Raw genomic sequence first — 24,816 nt, 5'->3', positions numbered from 1 at the left:
GAGCACACTGCCCAGCCTGCAGGCAGCTCAGCAGGTCGGAGAGAGTCCGTTTCAGGTGCCTCAGTTGGTCTAAACCTCTTCCAGGCAGCTCAGCCAGTTTCTGCTTCTTCTGGGCACCTGGTCTGGTCCCAGAGTCTTCTCTGCAGCTCAGCTTCCTTACTCTGGTAGGGAGGGGCCACCTGAATCTGGTCAGTTTCTGGGACTTCCTGAAGGTATTTTCAGTTGTTTACCTTCCTGTTTAAAGAGTTTCCCTGCAGAATGAAAGGGAGGAAAAGAGTTAAACATTTAGTCTGTGCTGAGGGGTGGATAAGGGGATCCTGGGTTTGCTCTGGTCTTACTATGCTGTGTCCTTCTGGCTTGGGAGGTGGTGGTAATGGTGACCTGGAAGTCCCAGAGGCCAGCACTGGTTGTGCCACCACATGGCCTGCAGGGGGCTCCCACTGCCTTGTCTGGCTGCCTTTGAGGCTGGCCAGACTGGCCCCCATAGTCAGCCAGGTAAGATGGCTTCGGCCTCCTCTCAGGCCTTTATGTAAATCAAGGCCTAATTAGCCCATCCGGCATTGGTGTAGAATATCATTTTTTAATTACCGGCCCTGGGCAGGTTTGGCTGCTGCCTGTTGTGGGGCCAATTACCATAAATCCCCCGGTAACAATTAACAATGCTGGAGCCGGGGCGCGTAGCCAGTGTTATAATTGTGCTCGCTCTTGTTAATTGGCCTATCTGACTCTTTACTTTTTATGCCGCTCATCTGCTCATTACCGCAGCCATTTAATTCAATTAGCACCTTAATTAGAGGAACAGCCTTGTCCAATGTCGGGCCCTTGTCAGGGAGCCGGCCTGATGAGCAGAGACAAACACACCAGGCAGCATGGGGAGGCAGCACGGGGAACTGGGGGGCTGAAGGCTGCCCAAGGGGGTACAGCGAGCCTTCCCTTTAGCCACTCTTGGGTACTAGAAGCCACCAAGGCATACCTGCTCCTACCCCTATGATCACAGCTCCATTCCCCAGCACTTCTACCCACTCAGGACACTCTACTGCATGGACACTCAGGACACTCTTCTGTGACCTTCAGGCACCCACAAATCTGCCCACCCCCTCCCACACCTCTAGACATGCCAAGCCCCTGGACACCACCCCGGATGGAAAGGGTCCCCAAGTGGTTTTGTTTTGTGCCAGTCTGTTGAAGCCGCCATTGCCTGCCTATTAATTTTCCTAATTAGAATTAAATGAAGCATGCTAAATTGCTAGATTAACCAATAATTAAGCAGCCAACACACTAAAACTGCACACCCATGTGGCCAGCACCCCACTGTCTCCCCCTGCCAGGGCCAGGGGTGGGGGTGGATAACCATCAAAGAGGCGGGTGGTGGTCTGAAGGCTGCAGTTCCTGTGAGTGTGCATGCACAAGTGTGATTGAGTGTGTGGACATATGCAGAGGGGAACCCAATGTAGAAGCCTCACAGAAGCATTCGGGGCAAGACGTGGGGTCCTGTAGCAATGTCTGGGGACCTAGGGACCAGTTTGGGGACATAGGCTCTAAAGACACATAGACAGGGCTTCTAGGAAAACCTGGATTACTATTTTGGGGCAGACCGGGACCCTCTTGTTACCACCAGCCCTGACTGCAGCACCTGCAAAGCTCAGACACAGCAGGGGAGTCCCCAGCACAGCTCCAGGAAGGAAAGGGCAGCAACTGTGAGGCACAGGGTGCCCCTCAAGGAAATGCTAGTCTAGGAGCTTCTATCCTCTCGGGCCTCCTACCTCATCGAGCTCCAGCTGCTGTCCTGTGCCCTGCTATCCTGCCACTCTGCCTTGTGTGCCCACCAAGATTCCTCATCGCTGTCTATCTACAGCCCCGAAAGCTCGTCCTTAGCCAGTGGCTCCCACAGCGGCACGTCTGTAGGGGGCCCCCTGGTGGCCAATCTGGGCCCTGCTCAGCACCACGCATGCCCGTGAGGGTGCCCAAAGACCACTGTGTGACCCTCATCACAACACTTCCCAAGCCCATTCAGGGTAAGGGGTTTGAGCTAATACCTCAGCCAGCACAGATGAACACAGTCCATACCCTTCAGCCTGCACGATGAGATGCTCAGCCACACTGCTCAGCCAGCATGGAGGAATGAAGTCTACACTCAAGCCAGTGTCAGGAGAGGGCAATTCACACTCAAGTCCGAAGTGAGTGTTCTCATCAGTGTGGCATCTTTGAAACCATTGCTGATTTGCCCAACCTCGGACCACCTTAGTTTCCCACGTCTGATAAGGGGCAGCATCTCTAAGAGTCACCGTGAGGATCGTTTGGACATAGGCGGCTAATCACCTGGCTTGGGATAGACTAAATGTACAACACACAAGAGTGATTTATTTCCACATGGCCCCAAGATGCCTCCTGTCACCACAGGTTTTCCCTGTGTTTCTAGACAGGAAAATGAATATGCACGTGAACACGCAGGGGGGTCAGACCATGGTTTCACTGGCACCTGTGATTAGATGTGCTACTGGGGAGGGGGCATCGAGAGATCATTCAGGGCACAGCCTTGGCTTCCCGAAAGGGCTTGGCCCCCACCCTGTGCAGCAGGGTAATCCATCCCCACAGCCATCACATCAGGGCCTCGAGGCTGTAAACTTCCTCATAACAGCCGCTCCTGCAGCTGGAAGATATTGACTCAGAGGAGAAACAATGGCACGAATAAAATAAAAATAAAAAAGTTAATTATCCTTTGTGTTTGTAATTTAATTAAAGATGCAGTAAAGTTTTACTGTTTTTCCAGGTGATGATGTTTAGAGGCCCGAAAAGCTATTTGTGCTGGTGAGATTAAAGTGCATTTTAAAATGTTCCTCGAGTACTTTCACATTTGTTGATAGATTTTTAAATTAAACTTTAAATTGTAATCTAAATTACCTCCAACAATTCATGGCCCCTGTAATGAACTCCCACTGTTCCCGCTGTCATCCTCCGATGATAGAGTGTGAATGGGGCTCCAGCCGCTTCTGCCTGAGGAACTGAAGCCAAATCAAACCCTTAGACACCGAGCGCCAGACCAGGCAGGAGGGCAGTCACCCCGGCAAGGACCTCTGGGGCACAGCTATCGGTTCTGGATCTGAGGAAACATCTGTCCCAGCTCTGGGGACCCCCAGCCCCGCAGCCTTATGCTAGGGGCTAAGCAGGGAGAACACGCATCTGACTAGAGGCATTGGAAGTCTTCAGGGGCTGGAGGAGGACCACAGGGCTGGGAAGGCAGCTCAGAGCCAGAGCCTGAGGCCAGTGTGACAGGGTGGCAGCACACCTCCAGGGGGGCAGACATCATGCCCCTTACAGCACATGGCCTCCAGTCAAGACATCATCCTGCCCAAAGCAGGGTCAGCACAGCCGTGCTCAGCCCAGAGCGTAACGACCCTCCTTCCCCCAAGAGAAGCAGAAGAAAATGACCAAAATAAATTATGAGTGTTGAATTCTCTCCAGACATTTTCCCATTCCAGCCTGCTTGAGTTTTGTGCTAGTCCCATGCATTGTTACTGTGACTAACCAAGGTAGGTTGAAGGCAGCTCAGGAGAGAACAATGCCACCTCCTCAGTCTACCAAGGAAGGGAGAAAGAGGCAAGAAAGCAGCTACATGCTATTGCATGTGACCCTACACTGTCCACTGCAGTGGCCTACTCTATGAGCCAATGAGGCGGAAGAGAAGACACCATGACACAAGGCTCACAGCCATCACCACCTCGGAGCCTGTGATGTGGTACTCAGAGTGCAGGACAGAGAAGTCAGAACTTACAGAGCCAGTACCATTGCCAAGCCTCAGCCACGCACATCACCACAGCTCGAATAGCAGTCAGCAGGAAGAGGCACCTTCACCACAGCCAAACAGGCAAGCGGGACAGACACACATGCACTCTCCAGGTGGCCTCTGTGATGCTTGGCCATAGAAAACAGAAGCTGGCAGAGGCTCCTTTTGGAGGCTAGCGTTGGCCTCAGAGAACGCATTCACCCAGGCTATGCCCTAGGAACACCCAATGAGCACTGAAAGGCCATAACTGGTCACTTCTCAGAATCACTACGATCCAAAATGGCGACAGGAGAAGCTGCTGGAGCCCCGCCCATGATTCAAAGAGGCCAGGATACTCTTTGTCTGTCACACGAGTGGGAGCAAGTCTGCAATGAACGTAAACGGGGAGCTGCCACGGGAGAGACACCCTGGATAAGCCAGGGGCTGCCAAGGATGTTGCTCCAATTACTTCCTCATTGCTGCAAAGTTGTTCCTGACAGATGGAAAGTCAGGGGAGGAAGGATTCACCTCAAGTTGCGGTTTCCAGGCTGTAGTCTCCTGAGGCCAGGCATGGTGGTCGGAAAGGGTTTGTCTGTAGCAGTGCCTTCATACATGACACTCACCGGGAAGCATAGCTCAGACCTATAAGAAGTAGCCAATACCTTTGAATCCTGCCCCCAGTGACCTATTTCCTTTAATCAAAGGCCCCTCAATCTTCCAACTGGAGGACCAGCTAGGGACCAAACGCCCACATGAGCCTGTGGGAGACAGTTCAAACCCAAACATCACAAGAGGAAGAGACCTCTTCTGGCCTGATTCCATCCCTTCACCAAAGGATCTACACCTCTCACTCAGCAAACAGCACCCTGGGAGAGGGGCAGACACTTCAAAGACCATCGAAAGGACAAAAGGTCCAGGTAGATCGTGACCACTGTGAGCAACTGCGGCCCAGGTAAGACACACGTCTATCTTGTGGTGAAACTGGGAGACTCAGCCTTTTGGTGCTGGTATGTGGTGACACTGACACCCACATGTGTGGGGGTGGGGCGTCTGCCCTTCAAAGACAGCTTGCCCTTGGTGCAAGTCACCTGCGTCCTACAGGAAGGAGAGGGAACAGCAACATCTCATTGAGATAGTCCAGCCCAGACTCCACCACTCTCTGACCCTGTGTTGGTCAGAGGGGACTGGGATGATGGACACCATTGTCTCAGTGCTATGTCGGCTAAGCAACAGTTGACCAGGGCACTGGAGCTCTCATGAGGTGTGCCTCCCAGCAGGTGCCAGACCCGCCATGTCTACCCTTATCAAAGGATCAGTGTCTCGGGTATGCCAAGATAGTCTTTGAAAGTAAAAGACAAAAGCCATGTCTCTGTCTCTTTAAGAAGGAAGCACGGTGCCCAGTTAGGTCAACACAGACCATACTGGAGACAGGGCTCTGACTTGGGCCCCCCTGACATCAAATGTTGCCCTGCTGACTGGGAAAGCAGCAGACTAGACCGCCTTCCCAGTGTCTCCCAGTAGGCTCAGAACCAAGTGGCCTCCCAACCAGGCCAGCTGCTTCAACATGATGGCAGAGGTGTAGAGATCACGATAGGACCATATGGGTCTATGGCCCTCTGTGACCTGTCCCTGATAGGAACCAGGCCCACCATTGGGGATGCTCCCATGGGGAAGGAGCATGAGGATGGGGGCACAAGCCACAACCAGTGAAGCAGTTCAGGAGCAAGGACATCTGTCATGTGTCCTCTGTGACAAGAGCTTCCATGTTCCCACTCGCCTTCAGATGTCTGCTGCTTCAGTCTTGTGAGGAAGTCACTGTGAGTGTACCCTGAGCCGAGGGTCCACCCAACTGCCACCAAGCCCCTCTGCTCACTGATCACAGAGCCAGCAAAACAACTACAAGAGAGGCTGAGGGAGCACCATGAGGAGCAAGCATGTTTCACCCGAGTGCCGAGATGCTCTGCAGTGACTGCCTCAGTGACCATGTATGTGGGACATAAACATCTGCATCATCTGAGTCCATTCTGGAAAGTTCTGTCAGGTTCCAGCACAAACACAGCTCTTACCGTGTTCTCTCTCTCTCTCTCTCTCTCTCTCTCTCTCTCTCTCTCTCTCTCTCTCTCTCTCTCTGTGTGTGTGTGTGTGTGTGTGTGTGTGTGTGTGTGTGTGTGTGTGTTTGATTGATTTTGTTTTTGTTTTTGAGGCAGGTTCTCTACATAGCCCTGGAACTCACTATGTAGTCCAAGTTGGCCTTGAACTCACAGAGGTCTACCTGCTTCTGTCTTCCGAATGCTGTGGTTAAAGGTGTACGCCACCACGTCTGGCTCCTACCACACTTTCTTGTCACCAGTATTCCAGTCAGGCTCAGTCCAAACACTATGCCATTAATCCAGCATGAGCAACTCCGTTGGACTTGTGGTTCCTTCTGCCTGGGAAGAACTTATTGCAGAGTGGACACCCCCAAAGTCCTGTCCCCAGCTCTTTTTTCTCCACTGTCCTTCAGGTTAGCCCTTGGGGCAGAAACCAAAAGGCAGGAGCTGGCTTCTGCCTGCAGGGCCAGACCTCAACTTGTGGCTTCTGATCCAAGGACCAGGCTGCACTGACACACAGAGATGCTTTCTCAGCCTTGGAATTTAACCTTCAACCCATCAGTGAGCAAGGCATGCTGGGTGAGTCTTAGGACCTTGGACAAAGCTATAGTCCATGTGCTATTGGTGTTGCCCTGAACAAGGAGATTGGAGTGTGTGCTCTGTGTAGACCAGGGACCTGAGGATCATGGAGACCCTAGAGAAGGCCTGCAGGAAATACTCAGGGGTGGGTGGGGGGGTGCAGGGATAGTCAAAGAAGTGAGGGAATCAGGGAGCCTGACCAAATGAAGAAGAGAGATGTAAGGCAAGGGTGGGGCAGGGAGTTTAGATGCCGCATGATTTTGAAGACGCACCTCAAGGCCAAAGTGGCCAGAGCTTGCTGTGTACTCAGATTCATGAAGGCGGTGGCAGCCTCTGTGCCCTGCATAAAGTCCACCTCTCTCACCCAGACATGGGCTCTGACAGCAGCTTGAGTTCAGCCTCCCAAGCTCACGGTGCCAGGGTCAGCTTCTCTTGAACATGTTTGGGGCATCACTGAAGGCCACAGCCACCAGTCAACCCCATGCCCCTGTCTCAGACACTAGCGTTACCACACTTGGCTGGCATCTTGGATGTTTCTCCAGGTCCCTGCCAGTGTGATACTCACGTGGACCCCACTGACCTCCTGCCATGCGTTTCACCCCCAGACATCTTTCCTTTGCCTTCTCCCTGCATCTGTGAGTATGGAACACAGCACACAGCCTGGTTCAGAGGGGAACCCCCCCCCCACTAAGGACATCACCTGTCATTGCTGCTGGCTCTTCAGTGGGCACCTGAAACCCCACTACCTACCACCAGGTGGCTTTGCATAAAGTGTCCTCGAGGGCTAGACAACATCTCCTGCCTGCATCTTGGAACCGTACAGTGTTCTAATTTGTGCTCATCTGACACTCACAGAGTCTATATCCTTCCGTCCATATCCTCTGACCACTGGAGATCCCAAGAGACTCCATACCACTTGGGTATTGGGGTTCTCCTGGGGAGTCACCAGCTCCCAGCTCCTGCCCATTTTTCTTTTGGGAGCTTTGTCATTCTCCAGGTGATTGGTGGTGGGTTCTTGTATATTCTATCAATCCCTCGTGAGTTTCAGATGTTGAGAATACCATCTGTTAGCCCACTGCCCATTTGTTAACATGGTCTATTGAATTCTTTATCGAGCAGAATCCTTCATTTTGATACCATCAAATCCATCCATTCTTCACCTTATGATTTGTTCTCTTGGGTCTTGTTTGAGAAATCCTTTCTTCCAAGGTCACAGAGAAATTCCCCAGCACCTTGTCCTTCCAACCTGCAGTTCACCATTACCCAGGACTCAGGTCTCTGACTCCATTACATTTTGCATGTGGCCTGAGGTAGGGATTCTGTCTTCTCTTTCCCAGGAAGTGGGGGAATTGTCCAGTGTTTGTTATAGTTTCCATGACTGTGTAACAGATCATCTTTGCTCCCAAGCAAAGGTCCCCATTTGCTTGTGTGTTTGGGTACAAGGACTTCCAGGAGGACCCAGAAAAGGACACCGCCCCCCACCCCCAGGGAGAGAGAGCATTCCCCTCTGCAAGCAGCCATAGTTAACTTACCAGAGTCTCCAGGATAAGTTGGTCATGTGACCATGGCTCAGCAAGGCTGTGGCACAAGTCCCTGCCTGTGTGACCACTCTACAGGATGATCTTGAGTTTTTCAGATTTCTTACTTCAGCCCTAGCTGAACCCAGAGCCACTGACTGGAGAAAATCAGGCAGACATACGTGCTGTTTCTGGTCCCTCGTGTGGCTTCCACCACCATTCAACCTAGTATGAACCAGCATGTCCCTAAGGTCTGTCTTTGTTGAAAGAGAGTAGACATGGCCCTACTTGGTTTTTCAATTTTTTAAGCTAGTTACTTTTTAAGGTCGGCAAGATGGCTCAGCAGGTGTCCTAGTTAGGTTTCCTGTTGCTGTGAAGAGACATCACGACCACAGCAACTCTTTTTTACTCACAGATATTGACTGTGTGCTTCACATCATGCACCCCAAACCCACTCATGTCCCTGTCCCCTCATATCCACCCCTACCCTTGCAACCTCCTCCCCAAAAGAAACAAACATACAAAAATCTCGTGGAAGCTGTAATGTGTCAGTGTGTCCCACAGCACGGTATTCCCTTTTGTCCACTCTTCTTTACTTGCAAATGTCCCATGGCAATGAGTCATTGGTCTGGTTCGAGGCCTGGAGTTTCTGCTACACTAACAACCTTCACCAGGACTCCTCTTGGACATCCTATTGTTGTGGAGATCCTGCAGCTTTGAATCTGTAGGACTGGCTCCTTCACACTCTCCAGCAGTTCATAGATTCGGTAGATGTTGGGATGGACCAACACGAAGCCCTGTATCTGGGTCTGGCCAGCCCGCTAGCTCTCCTGCACCCACACCACCAGGGCAGGCTCTCCTTCAGTACGGCCCCAGCTAGCTCACCCAATGCTGAACTGGCAAGGAGCAAAGCCAGCCCTACTGCTCCGTGATGAGGTGAGGGGAGGATATCTCTTCAGATGAGTGACAGGGCTAGCTTTTCCATGCTCACACCCTCAGGGCTGGATCACCTACAACTCCCTTAACTGGGGCCAGCTCTACTGTACTTCCTGGGCAAGGTGCTGAGGGAGTCCCACTCTCCCAAGTACAGCTGTTGAGGGGCGGGGCCATCTCTCTTGCTCTCACACCTTTAGGGCAGCTCTCCCACAATGCCTATGGAAGGGGTCGGGTGAGCTCTGCACAGCCCACCAGGCGTCAGCGTGGTCTCAGGCAGCAGCAGGGATGTCTATCTGGCCCTTGATAATAACAGACCCCCACTGCTGCAAGGCCACAAACACAGACATGGCAGCACAGGCCAGAACCTCACCATGGCCTTAGGTGGCATCGCCAGCCACTCACATCTGGCTGTTCCTCACTACCTCAACTCTGCAAGTCTGCCTCTCTTCACTGTACCCTCATCCTGCTGCTTCTTTCTCTTCCGTCTCTCCACCAATCACTTGTTCATTTTAGTGGTGCCCAGGCCTCTGGGTGTCTGAAGTCATCTCGGGAGCAGTCAGTCCCAGGAATGCTATGCCCTACACAGGGCCTGCGTGGCACCAGGCAGGGGTCATCTCAGACTAGTTCCCTGCCAGGGCCCTGTGGTGCCAGACTTGGGGCACGTCTAAGGCATGGTCTGCTCACCGGTGGGGTTGGGAGTGTCTCACGGCACTGGACTGTTGACCATGGAACTCTTATACAACACATTTAATTGTGGTTGGCTTACAGTTCAGAGCTTCAGTCCATTATCATCATGGCAGGAAGCATGGCAGCATGCAGGAAGACAGTGCTGGAGATAGTGAGAGTTCTACATCTGGATCTGCCCACCCCCAGTGACACACTTCCTTCAACACCTACTCCAACAAGGACACACCTCCTAATAGTGCCATTCCTTGTGGGCCTATGTGGGCTACTGTTATTCAAGCCACCACAACAGCAGGTGAAGACACTTGCTGCCAAGCCTAATGAACTGACTTTGATCCCAGGACCCACATGGTGTGAGGAGAGAATGACTCTGGCATTCTACATACACTTGATGGTGTGTGTGCCCACACATACATGTACACGAACAAAAACAAATACATAAGCGGCATTGAAAAGTAAATCGGTTGGTTTTTAACGGGTCATAAATGTTGCGAATTTATCATACACCACATAGTTCGAGGGGTTGGGTGTTGGTTGGTCGATAAGAGTGCTTTGTCTGAATGCTCAACGTGCTCAAAGCTCTGGGTTTAAGCTCACGGGAAATGGGGCACGATGTGTTCACATGCAATCACAGCACTCAGGAAACAGAGGCAGGAGGAAGGTCAGGGTTAGCCTCAGCTACAGAGTGAGTTTGAGGCTAGCCTGAGGTACATGAGGATGTGTCTCAAAAACAAGGCAAAGCCTAATCTGAAGCATTAATAGATAAATAACATACACATCCTCCTCGTGTACTGACATTGAAGATCCATTATGCCATTTCTCTTCGTTCTCTTTTTTTGTGGGGGAGTGGATTTTTTATACAGGGTCTCGCTATGTATTCCTGGCTATCCCAGAACTCACTGTGTCAATCATTCTGGCCTCAAACATACATAGATTTACCTGCCTCTGTCTCCCCGGTGCTGAGATTGACGGTGTGCACCCTCACTCCCAGCCACTCTGCCATTTTTAAAGAATGTGTTGCTGTCTTCTATTGCTGCCCTGTTGTGCATTGGTAGCTTGAACTTCTTTCTACCTGACTGGAATCTTCTATTGTTTATCCAGCATCTTCCCCTCACTGAAGGCCCAGGCCTGGTCACCCCTTCCTATGTCCTGTCTTTGTGAGTTCGGCTGTTTTAGATTTCCTGTGTAAGATCACGAATCATTTGTCTCTGTGCATCCATCCCATTAATTTCAACCTGATGTCCCCAGGGTCTTCCACTGTCCCAAGGAGCATACACAGAATTTTTCCTTTAAAAACAGTGTAGTGGGGAGCTGGAGAAATGGCTCAGTGGTCAGAATCATTGGCTGTTCTTCCAAGAGATCTCTGTTCAATTCCCAGCACTCACAGGGAGCTCACGAGTGTCTGTAACTCAAGTTCTGGTGGATCTGACTCCCTCACACAGACAAACACGTAGGCAAAATACCAATGCACAGTAAATAAAAAAATTTTAAAGACTGTGTAGTATCTGTGTGTTACCTTTTTGTCCGTTTATCTACTAATAAACATTTAGGGTGAGTCCATGTCCTGGATGCTGTGAACAGTCCTGCAATGAGTGAGGGATTGGAAGTGTCACTGACTTCATTCCATCTGGACATAAAACCTAGAAGTGAGCTGGCTGGGTCATGTGGTAGTTATATTTTTATTTTTCAAGGTGTGGTGGGTTTTCAAGGTGGCCTTATAAGCTCATTTTTGGACTACTTGGTCCCCAGTTGGTGAAACTGTTTGGGAAGGATTGGGAGGTGTGGTCTTGTTGGAGGAGGTATGTAACTTTAACTTTCTTCAAAACCTACTTTTAATGATGGCTATTAAATGATTTAACCTCCCTTTTGCCCACCACCCACCAGAGATAGTGAGAAAGAAAGGATATGGGGGAAGTGAACCTGTTTGGAAAGATTCTTTGTAGCAACTCCCATCTGTGTTGTCTGGAAATCAACAGTCCAGTTCACAGGTCAGCAGGGCCAACTCCGTCCACTCACAAGCGCTTCATGGATACAGCAGCAGTCGGGAGAGCAAACACAAATCAGCAGTGGTGGCACTACCTAGCAGAGACAGCCAGGCCTCAGCCTCTGCACAGGTCAGCAGGAAGGACCCAGAGGGCGGCCAGGAGGAGTTCTCAGCTGTGTCTCTCTCAGGGAATTGAAGATCAGCAAAGATGCAGACCCACAAAGTTGCACAGTTTGCTCTATAAGTAAGCCTAGCTTCACCTCCATCACTGTCTGTCGAGTCCTATTTATACCCTCCAAACACCACATGTCCTCCATGGGTCTTACCGCAACACGGGCATCTACAGCAGCTGATGTTGCTCTGCTGATCAACCCAAGTCCAAGGAAGCAGCAAGAAACTGCAGCACACCACCAGAAGGGTTTTGGTGTGTTTCTCTCTATGGAGTCCTGACAAATGGAGCTCAAGTATGCAATGTAAGGAGGACCAATACATACATGTCCTTAGCAAAGAATCCTTCATCACGTGTCCTTTCACACGCTTGCTTTAGCAAAACATCCTGCTTCAGCCAAATGCTCCTTCACGAGTCTTCCTTAGTCTCTCACCTGTGTCCACTTCAGCTAAACGTTCCTTCACGTGTTTGCCCCAGCAAAACACCATCCATCCCACTTTCCAAAGAACCCTTAAGTTTCCACTTCAGAGGTATGTCACTAGGGGTGGGCTTTGAGGTTCCAAAAGTCCAGGCCATTCCCAGTGAACTCTCTCTGTCTTCTGCCTATGGATCAAAAATGTAAGCTCTCTCCTCAAAATTCCTCATCACCAGGGAGCTGCAAATTGAAACAGCAAGGTTGGTCACCCACCCTTAGAACGACCTGTATGAAGAGAGCTGGAGTTAACCAAATCGGCACAGCTACCATTTAAATGGCATGGAGTCTCCCTTGTGCCTTAGTTACCTTTTTGTTGCTGTGACAAGGCACCATGGCCAGGACAACTTTTAGAAGAAAGCATCCCTCACAGGGACTTACTGTGGATTTAGCTGGGGATTTAGCTCAGTGGTAGAGCGCTTACCTAGGAAGCGCAAGGCCCTGGGTTCGGTCCCCAGCTCCGGAAAAAAAAAGAACCAAAAAAAAAAAAGTAAGCTCTCAGGCTGGAGAGATGGCTCAGTGGTTAAGAGCACTGACTGCTCTTCCAGAGGTCCTGAGTTCAATTCCCAGCACCCACATGGTGGCTCACAACCATCTGTCATGAGATCTGACGCCCTCTTCTGGTGTGTCTGAAGACAGCTACAGTGTACTTATATATAATAAATAAATAAATCTTTTTTAAAAAGAAAGAATGTAAGCTCTCAGCTACTGCTCTAGGGCCATGGCTTCCTGCACTCTCTGAAATGTAAGTCCCTGTGAGGGATGCTTTCTTCTAAAAGTTGTCCTGGCCATGGTGCCTTGTCACAGCAACAAAAAGGTAACTAAGGCACAAGGGAGACTCCATGCCATTTAAATGGTAGCTGTGCCGATTTGGTTAACTCCAGCTCTCTTCATACAGGTCGTTCTAAGGGTGGGTGACCAACCTTGCTGTTTCAATTTGCAGCTCCCTGGTGATGAGGAATTTTGAGGATTTAGCATGCATCTGCTGGCTACTCATGAATCTTATTTTGAGAAATTATGCCCAGATCTTTCATGCATTCAAAAATCTCTTTACACATTTACTTGTTTGCTTATCTAGTATGTGCACGATGCACATGTATGTGTATGTGGGTACGCACATGCCACGGACAAGCGTGGAGGTCAGAGCACACCTTGCTGAAACTGGTGCTCTCCTCACACCGTGTGGGTCCTGAGGGTCAAAGTCAGGTCGCTGGGCTCAGTGGCAAGTGTCTCTACCTACTGAGTCAGTATGCTAGCCCCCTACACACGGTTTACAGTCACATTACTCTCTTTCTTTCTACTGAGTGGTCTTCTTTAAATACTATAGATATTAATCCCTTGTCAGACAACAGCTCGCAGATGCTTTCTGTTGTGACATGGCCTCACTAGACAGCACAGGGTACCCTAGAACTCTTGGTTCTCCTGTGTCAGTCACTCAGTGCTGGAATTATGTAATTGTGTGTACCAGCTGTCCAGCTTCTCAGATTTGCTTTTAGAAAATAGTGTGGCTGGAGAGATGGCCCAGTGGTTAAAGCCTGTTCTGCTCTTGCAGAGGACCAGAGTTTGGTTCCCAGAACCCACCTCAAGCAACTCACCTGCCCCAGTAACTCCAGCTCCAGGAGATCCTAGTTCCTCTGCCACACGCCCACCTCACAGCGGGTACTGCCTGCTGCCATGCCTTGCTGGTCATGATGTGTACCTCCTGAAGCCACACACCAAAGAAGCCCACCCTTCTTCAAGTTCCTGCTTGTTAGGTGTCCAGTCACAGTAACAAGAAAGGAACACAGAGGCTGCACAGACTTCCCTCCGTTTGCTGAAGTTGTCCCCGGTTCCCTGAAGCTTGCAGGATTCTTTCTCTCTTATTATTAGCCTATATGAGCTCTGATTTATCTTTGTAAAAATCTCTTGAGTTCACTAAAATTTTAAAAGATTTGTTTATTTTATTCCTATGTGTATGCATGTTTCCCCTGTGTATGTATGTTTCCCCTGTGTGTGCATGTTTCCCCTGTGTATACATGCTTCCCCTGTGTATGCATGCTTCCCCTGTGTATGCATGTTTCCCCTGTGTAAGCATGCTTCCCCTGTGTATGCATGCTTCCCCTGTGTGTGCATGCTTCCCCTGTGTGTGCATGTTTCCCCTGTGTGTGCATGTTTCCCCTGTGTATGCATGCTTCCCCTGTGTATGCATGCTTCCCCTGTGTGTGCATGCTTCCCCTGTGTGTGCATGTTTCCCCTGTGTGTGCATGCTTCCCCTGTGTATGCATGCTTCCCCTGTGTGTGCATGTTTCCCCTGTGTATGCATGTTCCCCTGTGTATGCATGCTTCCCCTGTGTATGCATGCTTCCCCTGTGTGTGCATGCTTCCCCTGTGTGTGCATGCTTCCCCTGTGTGTGCATGTTTCCCCTGTGTATGCATGTTCCCCTGTGTATGCATGCTTCCCCTGTGTATGCATGTTTCCCCTGTATGTACATGTTTCCCCTGTGTATGTATGCTTCCCCTGTGTATGCATGTTTCCCCTGTGTATGTATGCTTCCCCTGTGTATGCATGCTTCCCCCTGTGTATGCATGCTTCCCCTGTGTATGCATGTTTCCCCTGTATGTACATGTTTCCCCTGTGTATGTATGCTTCCCCTGTGTATGCATGCTTCCCCTGTGTATGCATGTTTTCCCTGTGTATGTATGTGCACCATGCACATGACTGGTGTCCTCAGAGGACCATCCAAATGAGTTATGGATGGTTGTGATCCACCATGTGGGTGCTGGTAACCAAACCCAGGTCCTCAAAAGCATCAAGTGCTCTTAACCACTGAGCCATCTCTCTAGCCCCCTTTGGCTTTTAATATCTTTATAGATATTGCTGTGGGCACAAGTGTAGGTACACCCTACAATTCCTAGCATGAAGTGTTTAAAATATTTTATAATAACTTCTTTGTGATTTTTCTCCTAACTCAAGAGTTATTTAGTGCTGGAGAGTTTTTTCCTTCCCTGACATCTCGATTTTCCACAATTTTTTGTTATTTATTTCTCTGTATGATAGTTGCAGTGTTGTGTTAATTACTTGACACTTATTATATTGTCCTTTGTGGCCATATGGCTTTCTGCTTCCATAATCTGGTGTTTGGCTGCAGACAGCTCCAGTCCTCCCTCTTCCCCTCAATCCAGCCACTTCTGCCCTGGCTCTCACAGATGCCAAAGATGCTAACCCAGTCTGTCCAGGAGAATATGCAAAGCATCTTCGGCCCTCAAATCTGAACTGGCTGTGGGGTCAGCTCACCTCCTCTCCTGGTGACGTAACAGTGTGAGGCCCATTCCTGTGAATAAAAAGTTGCATAAATCTGTATTCTCTGTGGGTTGGGCCAGGTCATAGATAATAGCTCTAATTGGGCTAATTTACTATGGCATTCAAATCCAAGTAGTTCTATATAGTCTTATATGTTTATTTTCATTTTATAAGAAATTGTGCGGGCTGGAGAGATGACTCAGTGGTTAAGAACACTGACTGCTCTTCCAGAGGTCCTGAGTTCAATTCCCAGCAACCACATGGTGGCTCACAACCATCTGTAATGGGATCTGATGCCCTCTTCTGGTGTGTCTGAAGACAGCTACAGTGTACTCACATACATAAGATAAAAACATTAAAAGAAAGAAAGAAATTGTGAGAGGCCAGGGGATCTCTGTGAGTTTGAGGCCAGCCTGATCTACATTGTTAGTTCCGAGGTTACACAGAGAAAACCTGCCTCCCTATCTCATAAAACCAAGTTCCAAATACATAATTTATTATCATGTCCTCTCGGTAATAGTTACAAATGTTAAAGACTGTGCTATCTAAGGTGTATGCATATATGACTATACATCTTCACTGATTTATTAATTGTATTGTGAACACACATACATGTGTGTGCATGCCCTGGCACACATGTGGTGGTCAGAGGACAACTTGTAACAGCCAGCTCCTCTGTCCACTGTGTAGATCCGAATGAGGCAACAAGTCTGCTCCTCAGACTTGTCAGGAAGCCCCTTGATGAGCCGTGGCACGAGCCCTCGCTGTACCCCCTTGATCTTGTGTTCCTTTGAACCAGGGTCTTTTTTGAACAAGGTCTGATGGTCTCCTCTGACCCTTGGGCTTTTTTTCCTCTTTGTTCTTAGTCCATTTGGTTTGACATAAAGAGAGCTGCCTGAGTTCCTCTGGTTCTCATTTGCCTGCTGCGTCCTTCCCCCTCCTCTTGGCTCTTGTTCTCTCTGTGTCCCTCCTTTAAAGTCTTGTGGGGACATTTTTCAGCAGCTTCCATCAGCAGTACAGGGCTCGCGTGACGGCACTCAGTTATCATGGTCTGCTTCTGCCTCCTCTCCAGTTTTTCCTAGTTTCTACACCACCAGTCTAACTTTCTCCTCTTCTCCTTTTCTCTGTTACCAGAGTTGCAAAGATCCTACCCGTCTCCAGACATTGAGTGTTTGAGCAGCCTGCTTTGCCTTGGTGTCTCCTAAGCTCGGACTCTCAGAAGCTCTGGCCCCAGAATCTATTATGCACATGGAGACGGTAGGTTCCAGGCCTTGTTAGGAGGTAAGATAAATAGGCAAGCCCTTGCAGTGAGTGCCACCCTGCTATTCTGACCCCCATGGGACAAAATGGTGCCCAGCCTTAGCACCTTCAGTCCCCCTGCAGGGTGCCTCCCACATCTGCACTACTGAACCTGAAGGACTGGATAAGTGGGTACTGTTTGTGATAAACATGTGACCCAGCCTGAGGTACTCTCTCACCTATTTCTTCTTCTTCTTCTTTTTTTTTTTTTTTTTTTTTGGTTCTTTTTTTTTCTGGAGCTGGGGACCGAACCCAGGGCCTTGCGCTTCCTAGGCAAGCGCTCTACCACTGAGCTAAATCCCCAACCCCCTATTTCTTCTTCTAGGTGTGGGCTCAGTATCACTCCAGGCCTGAGAGTCCCTGGAGCAAGAGGTGACCAAGGAGGGACCACAGCAATGCAAAAAAACCAGAGCCCTGAGCTGAAGTTCCCTCCAGAGGCCCAGGCTCCCACCCAAGGCCTTGATTGCCAGCGGGGAGTAATCTACCAGCCCCACAGTCCTAGCTCTAGCAAGAGACTGACAGCCTCTGTTTCAGAGGAGCAGGACAGAAAGGGAGGCAGGAGACCCAAAAGTAACAGAGAGGCAGGCTTGAGCCCAAGTAGCTGACCAGCCATCACAGACCTCAAGCACAGCCCGGCACCATTGGCGGGATGATAAATGGACACTATTTTTAACGAGAGACGCCACAAAGACCATTTCTATTTGTTTTTGTGGTTCACCAGGGCCGTTGGGCCTGCGTATTAATGCACTCTGAAGGAGATAAACCGGGAAAGCTGAGCTCTGAGTCCACCTGATACCATCAGGCACCACGGGGGAAAAATGCCTCGTAATAATCTCGTGAAGGTTTTCTAAATTAAGACCAAACAGATGACCTGCGGTGTATCGCCCCATCAGCAGCGCCCGCCTCTGTGCTCCTATCCATCTGCAGACAGAGTGACAGCCACTGGGCAGCAGGAGGAGGAGGCGGCCCATGGCAGCCATGTGGTTGTGAGGACGTGGCTTCCCATGGGGTAGCTCCCTAAGGACCCTGAAGATCACTCTGGCTCCCCAAGAGGAACAGGGTCCAATCCAGCAATCTGAGCACTGCTAGGCTGAGGAGGCAAGTAGGAAAATGTAAGGTGACTTGCCATGGTTTCCTCCTGCTGTCACACACACACACACACACACACACACACACACACACACACACACACACATACACGTATCTTCTGAAGGCCACTTAGAAGTCACCAGTGTCCCCCACCCCAGTGCCTCCTGCCTCACACCATGCTTGCCACCTCCTGCAAGGGTCTACGTTCCTCCTGCTCTATCAATTCCGTGTTCTCTGAACCACTCCTGAAAAAGAGAACACAGCCACCAGGGGCAGGGGACCAGGGTCCTGCCACAGGCTCTGAGATAGTACCCAAGTGCCCTTGCCCATGGCCGTGGTCCCAGATTTTCTCCAGAACCACTGTCTTGGGGGCAGACAGAGCAGGCTGGAGCCCATGCTGAGAAGACTCAAACTAGTTCTAGCTCCGGGGTCCATGGATCTCCCCAGTGCCTAGATCAGCCATCCTTTGCTTGGGGAAGCAGCTACGGGAACCCGTAAGCTGTGGTAATCTGAGGCGTCTTCCCAGCTTTGCCCTTGAGCTAACTACTTGCTTCTGGCTACAGCAGCCTGGAGGATACAGGCCTAGGTCCCCCTGCATAGGAGCCACTCTCCACCCATCCCAAGAGCAGCCCCAAGCGTGTGCCACCTCATTTTCTCCCTGTAGGACTTACCCTAGGTGGCTCCAACCCTAGACCTTGAGAATATCAATCCCCTCAGCTAGCTTATCAATATGTGCCTACCCCACACCCCAGGAGGTTCCCGAGCTCAAGGAAGAGAGCAGAGAGCACGAACAGGGATCCTGGGTCAGGGGCCAGTGACATCCAAGACCCTTCTGCTTCTCTCCATTCCTCCCTGGGTTCAGCAGCCTCCAAGGCCTGACTGAGGTCAGCCCTCCACAGCCTTTCCTGGAAGCCTCCATGTGTCCTGAGGAGGGACACCCATCTACCAATAGTGACCAGGCCCAGCACTGGCCAAAGGTCAGTCTGGGAGGCCCACAGCTGCTCTCAGGTGCTCCAAGGTTCAGGGCAAGCCCAGGCTCTAGGGCGGCCCCAAAGCTGTTCTGGACACCCTGTCCCATGCCCCCCCTTGGCAGATCAATAGCTTTGGATTCTCAAAAGAACCCAAACAAAGAAGTGGGCTTGTAAGTATCCAGCTTGTATCAGCTGATAAATGGTCCCCTCTTTAAGGGACTTATCTCTTTAGGACTTGCGGGATGAGGGATGGCGTCATTTGTCCTGTTGGCTCGTCTGGACCAGCCGAGCCGGATCTATTTAAAAGATAGTGTGATACTGTCGACAGCAATAGACAGGGTAATTGCAGAGCGACTGCCGGGGTATAAATTACAGGGCTCTAAGTGGTGGAGTGGCCGCTGGCGAGCGGGGGACTCCTGACAATTTACTTGTCCCTCTGCCCCGCCGCCTGCTTATCACGGGCCAGCAGAAGAAACGCGTTCTGGGTGAAAAAATTAAGTATTGATCAAATTAACAGTTTTTACTGATCTTTTTAAGGTAGAAAAGGAGTGCAACAATTAAATTTAGAACACAAAAGACGCAGTGGGATAACTCTTGACCCCAAGTGGCAAAGTCAGTGACACCAACAAGCAGAAAATACAGCATGGGCAGGCGGCCGACCTCCAAGATTTACCCAGTCTGCTTTTACAGGGCCCAGGCTAGAGTGGGAAGTCTGGCCTTAGACAGGGAGGAGTGTCTGGGACCCCTCATCTCTCAAGCCAGCCAATGGCAGCCAAGCTCACCGAGGACAACCTCCTTTAGCAAGTCACTGGGCTGGCCCCTTCCAGGTGCAGGCCTTGATGATGAACAAGGGACTCAGGCATCATGGGTATTGCAACCCAAAGACATGGGTGAGCCTTGGATGGTCTTAGTATGTATTAGCCATGGGAGGACTGGGCAGAATCTGACCACTTCGGGCCCCAGTTTCCACTGCAGAGAGCATGGCCTCCCAGAATTTGCAGGGTTCGTGGAGAAACCAAGAGAGGAACACAGTCATCACTGCCATTCGTATGTCAGGGCCTTTTCTCTCCCTCTTCGCCTGGTCATCCTAAGTATAATAGTCTGGAAGGGTTAAAGATGCAGAAGTTCACGCTCCTACCAAAACACGCATCCGAGTGGGCCCTGAGATTAAAGGAAAGACCCCCTCCTACTGCCTGAGGCCCTGCATATGCCCACTGGAGGAAGGAAGCCCTGTTTGGCTGGATGTCCCGCTGCCTTCCCTGAAGGGACAGAGAGCAGGTTCATTCGCAGGGGATCCACTGAGGCTCACTGTGAAAGGTAGCCAAGCACGCTTGCAGAGGGACCAAGAGTACCAGCACCCAACTAGGATCAGAGGACAGACACGACATGGGACTCTTGAGTCCAGGGGAAGGTGACGGCACCTGTAAAACATGGTTCCTCTGACCTCACAACTTATCCTCTCTACAAGGCCAAAGGAGTCCTGAGGGCCACTGATTTTCAGGAGGCCAGGGCTCTGGGTAACCAATGGACAGTGACGGAAACCAGGACACCTCAGGCTGGGATGGGAAGGACTGTGTGTTGAGAATGGAGAAAACAGACAGGCAAAACTGTGCACCTGTAAGGGGCAAGCCACCTCACACCTGGAACCATCCATGTTAAGCATGGAGGTAAGGTACCTGGCGTTAGAAACAGGTCCCACAGCTACGGGGTCAGGGCAGGCATGAGTCCTGAACCAGCCCTGCTGGGAAATAGTGGCTTTGGTGGAAGGTAAATAAAGGGCCTCCAAGCAGAGCAGACCCCAGCCTGGTTGGAGCCATTGGTTCCCTGCCCCACTCGAGATGGGCAGGGGGAAAGCCTAGAGGTCAGAGCTCTACCCAGACTCCCACTCTGACGTGCTGAGAGACCTCAGCTAGGCTTAACTGTGGTGAACCTGGGTCTGTTGTCTCCTCCTCTCCCTTACGCTGTCTGAGAAGAGCCATCCCAGAACCCAGACTATTACTCTTGGTTGCCCAGATTCTGGGTAAGACCCCACAGACCAAGCATGACTCAAGCTACTATTATCTGAACTCAGAGGACACCCTGCACTACTGTCCCAACATGGGACTCTGTGGCCTGTCCCTGCCCCTGTGGCAAGCGGGGTCGCTGCTAGGCTAAACAAGAGTGGAGTGACACAGTAGGGGACAGAAGGCTACCCAGAAACTAACTAACAGAGGGCACAACCCCCAGCCACTCTGTGAAGGCTGGAGCCACAGCTAGCCCACTCTATCAGAGTAAAGAGCTAGCTCATCCTCTTAATGCACTTTCCACAGGAGTCTGGCCCCTTCCCAGTTTGAGATGCTTACATACTGAACTAATGGGGGCTGCGCCCAGCGTCTGTGAGGCCAGGCCTCACTGGAGCTTGCTAAATGGTGGAGACAGTGTCTGCCTGCCCCCACCTCTTCTGGCCCACACAGCCCCAGTACACACAAGGGAGGCAGACAGCAGCAGGGAGGGTCTGAGAAGTCCAGAGTCCACAGGTACTGATCCGTCAGAGCTAGCAGGCCCATCCAAACTGTGGTGTGCATCCCTGACGCTGCCTTCTCTCTCTCCCTGGGGCTGTCCCTGCACATCACCTAGATGTGTCCAGCACTCCTGGTCTGGCCTGGGCCGAGGCTGACTCAGGGCCCTCAGGGTATGGGTTTGGGATGTCCTATGGGTGTCCCTGCAGGTGGGTGGGAGGGATGTCTCCTATACATGATTCTACCATAGGACTTGTGACACAGTGTCTAATTAAACTTTGCATCTGAAGAAATTGTAGATTCACAGAAGATTACGGGGAACAATATGGAGGTCCAACATACATGACATCTGGTGTCTCCCAGCGGACATCTGTAGGACACCACAGGACACCACAGCCAGGACAGAGGCATTATTTGGTCCAGACAAAACATTCCTCCACCACGTGGCCCCTTTGGCATCCTCAGAGCACCATGCCCTCCTCTTCTTAAGCTTGAGTCTGTCTCCAGTGCTGTGATTCCCTGATTTCAGGGGCTCGAGAGATGGCTCAGCGGTTAAGAGCACTGGGCTCTCTTCCAGAGATCCTGGGTTCAGTTCCCAGCACCCACATGGTGGCTCACAGCCATCAGTCCCAGGAGAGCCTGTCCTCTTCTGACTTCCTCAGGTACCAGTCATACAAATGGTACAGAGATATACACACAGACAAAATACCATACGCATAAAATAAACAAACAACGAAAGGTTTTGTTCTTTTCGAGACAGGGTTTCACTATGTAGCCCTGGCTGTCCTGGAACTTGCTCTGTAGACCAGGCCTCAAACTCACGGAGACTCCCCTGCCTCTGCCTTTGCCTCCCAAGGGCTGGGATTAAGGATGGGAGGCACCATTGCCCGATTTAAACAAACAAATAGATAATATGCTGGCAGATGAAAACTCCAAATTATGTAAGTGAACAAACAAACATTCAAAAAGTATGCAGGGGTGGACAAGATACCCCAGCAAGTAAAGGTTCTTCCCGCCAAACCTGATGCATGACTCGTCGCCACCAATCCCTAGAACTCACGAGGCAGAATGAGAGAACGGATTCCCAAAAGTTGTCCTCAGCACACACTCACTGTGGCACGATTGCACTTGAACACATACAAACATACACACAGAGATAAATGAATAAATATAAAAAGTAAATCAAAGCTGGGTAGTGGTGGTGGGTACATTTGAGAGGCAGCATTCAAGGCCAGCCCAGTCTACAGAATGAGTAACAGAACAGCCAGGGCTACACAGAGAAACCCCATCTTGAAAGACCAAGTATTAATTAATTAATTAATTAATTAATTAGATAGTTAAATATTTAAAATTGCATTATAGACAAGAATTTCTAGAAATGTGGCCTTAGGACTTTCACTGCCTAGCACAGCTCTCTGGAGTGCGGGTCATCTCTCCCTTTCCACCGTTGTGTACTGTTCCACATCCTGCTGTGTACTACTTCATGCCCTGCCGTGCACTCCATGATGGTTGCTGTGACCGGGTTATTCATCTGTCAGAGACACATTGGTTGTTTCCTGGTTTCTAAAACGAAACTTCATTACAAGATTGAAGTGGAAGTTTCTGGTTTCTTTGGAGAAAAGTATATGCCTACACAAGACAGATGGGTAGAACAGAGAAATGGATTAGGAGGGACAAGGACATAACCTCTTAGTAGAATGGCCTGTGTGGGGCTTACAGACCAAGATCTGCCCTTGGGAATTCTGTCCAGCAGCCCCAGCCTGAAGCCTCTAATGTTCAATTAGACACTGCAGCAAGGCCCAGGCCTCTCTTGCTAGGATTGCAGTCTCCAGTCCCTCCCTGCTCCCCTTATGTCTCCCAGGCTCCAAGTCCAGTTGACCCAGCCTGTCTGACACTGCTGGTCTGGGAGAGCCAAGCTGAGGGCTACCTGGGCCCCTGCCAGCCGGATCCTGGACCCCTCTCTACCTGCCCACCACAAACACTTACCCTAGGACCCTTTCTGCTCCGGTAGAAACTGGCAGAGTCTCTGAACAGAATCTAAACTGACGCTAACCCCGGGCATTGAATCAACAGAGGCCCTGAAGGCTCTACCCCAGCTCCCCAAGATAACCCACCCCACAGAAACAAGTGTCCTTAGGTGGCCCTGAACCTTTGCAGGGAGATGGCAAACCGTGAACGGTGTGGTCCCTGCTACTCAGAAGCCACACCCAGCATGAATGTGTCCCCACTGTCTGTCACTGGTTGGCATCAGAGGTGATGGGGGAAAGTTAGTGAGGTCCTAGGCCAGCTATGGGAAGCCACGTGCTGAACGACACAGTCCTTGGGATCTGAAAGGTGGTATTGAGAGATCCCGCTGCACTCCAAACCCCACCGTGGAGCATGCACAAGGCTCCTACCCCGCCCACACCCCACTGCTGAGGAGCGTTGAGCACGAGTGGACCCAGCAGCCCGGCGTGCACCCCTGCACCAGAGAGCAGATAATGAACGGATCCTATTTTTTTTTCTTTTCTATTTTTCGGAGCTGGGAACCGAACCCCCGGGCCTTGCGCTTGATAGGCAAGCGCTCTACCACTGAGCTAAATCCCCAACCCCGAACGGATCCTATTTTAAAGTCCCAGGCTAAGCTGTGGCATCCTCAGTCTGAGGGCAGAAAAACTGGACTAAAGATTATTTGTGGTCAGACATGTATAGCTGACAACTTCCTTACCTCACAAAGGGTACTGACGCGGGCCAGGACTCTGCTCCTGACTGATTGGACTCCATTTCCTCAGAGCAGAGACTGTCAGGCCCCCACCCCAGAATCGAACAATGAGGGTGAAAATAAAATAATAAAATAAAATAAAACAAAGAGGAGAGAGAGAGAGAGAGAGAGAGAGAGAGAGAGAGAGAGAGAGAGAGAGAGAACGCAGAAAACCCTTACCGGCAGCATGTCCCTCAGAAGACAATTTTTAAGCATGAAGAATTGCTGCTGCAGACCCTTCTGGAAGTCCCCCTCCTGCGTTTGATGCCTTTTCTCTGCATAGTAATGTGTCTTTAAAAAAAAGAAAAAAGGCGCTACTGATATATGTTACAAGAAGTGTATCTCTTTCACCAAGACAGAACATTTTAATTCCCCGACACCTTTTAGTGATTGCTTCAATTTCCGAAGATTTTGATAAAATCGTGTGGTTTAGGAGTCACGGGATGGAGCCAGTGCGGGCAGAGCGTAATGAAACACTCCTGTTCCTGCCTTCATTTGACACAGCCCAGCTCGGGGGCTAATAAACGCGGTGTGATGAATGCCCGAGCCACGATTGTAAAAATATACTTGTAATTGGGTTAATATGCCTTAAAATACGGCCCATCAGTTATCTTTCCTTCTCTCTGCGGCATGCGTGTGCAGGGGTGCATGTGGGCTGCCTGCCTCTCCCCCCACCCTTGCTGCTGCCTCCACCCCGCCCCAGGCTGTTTACAAACCTGTCTAGATCATCCCAAGGCTGAGCCTG

Source organism: Rattus norvegicus, chromosome 14 (genome assembly GCF_021556685.1).
Source record: "Rattus norvegicus strain SHRSP/BbbUtx chromosome 14, alternate assembly SHRSP_T2T, whole genome shotgun sequence".
Taxonomy (NCBI): Eukaryota; Metazoa; Chordata; class Mammalia; order Rodentia; family Muridae; genus Rattus; species Rattus norvegicus.
The sequence above is the reverse complement of the archived record's forward strand: the minus strand, read 5'-3'. Positions refer to the sequence as shown.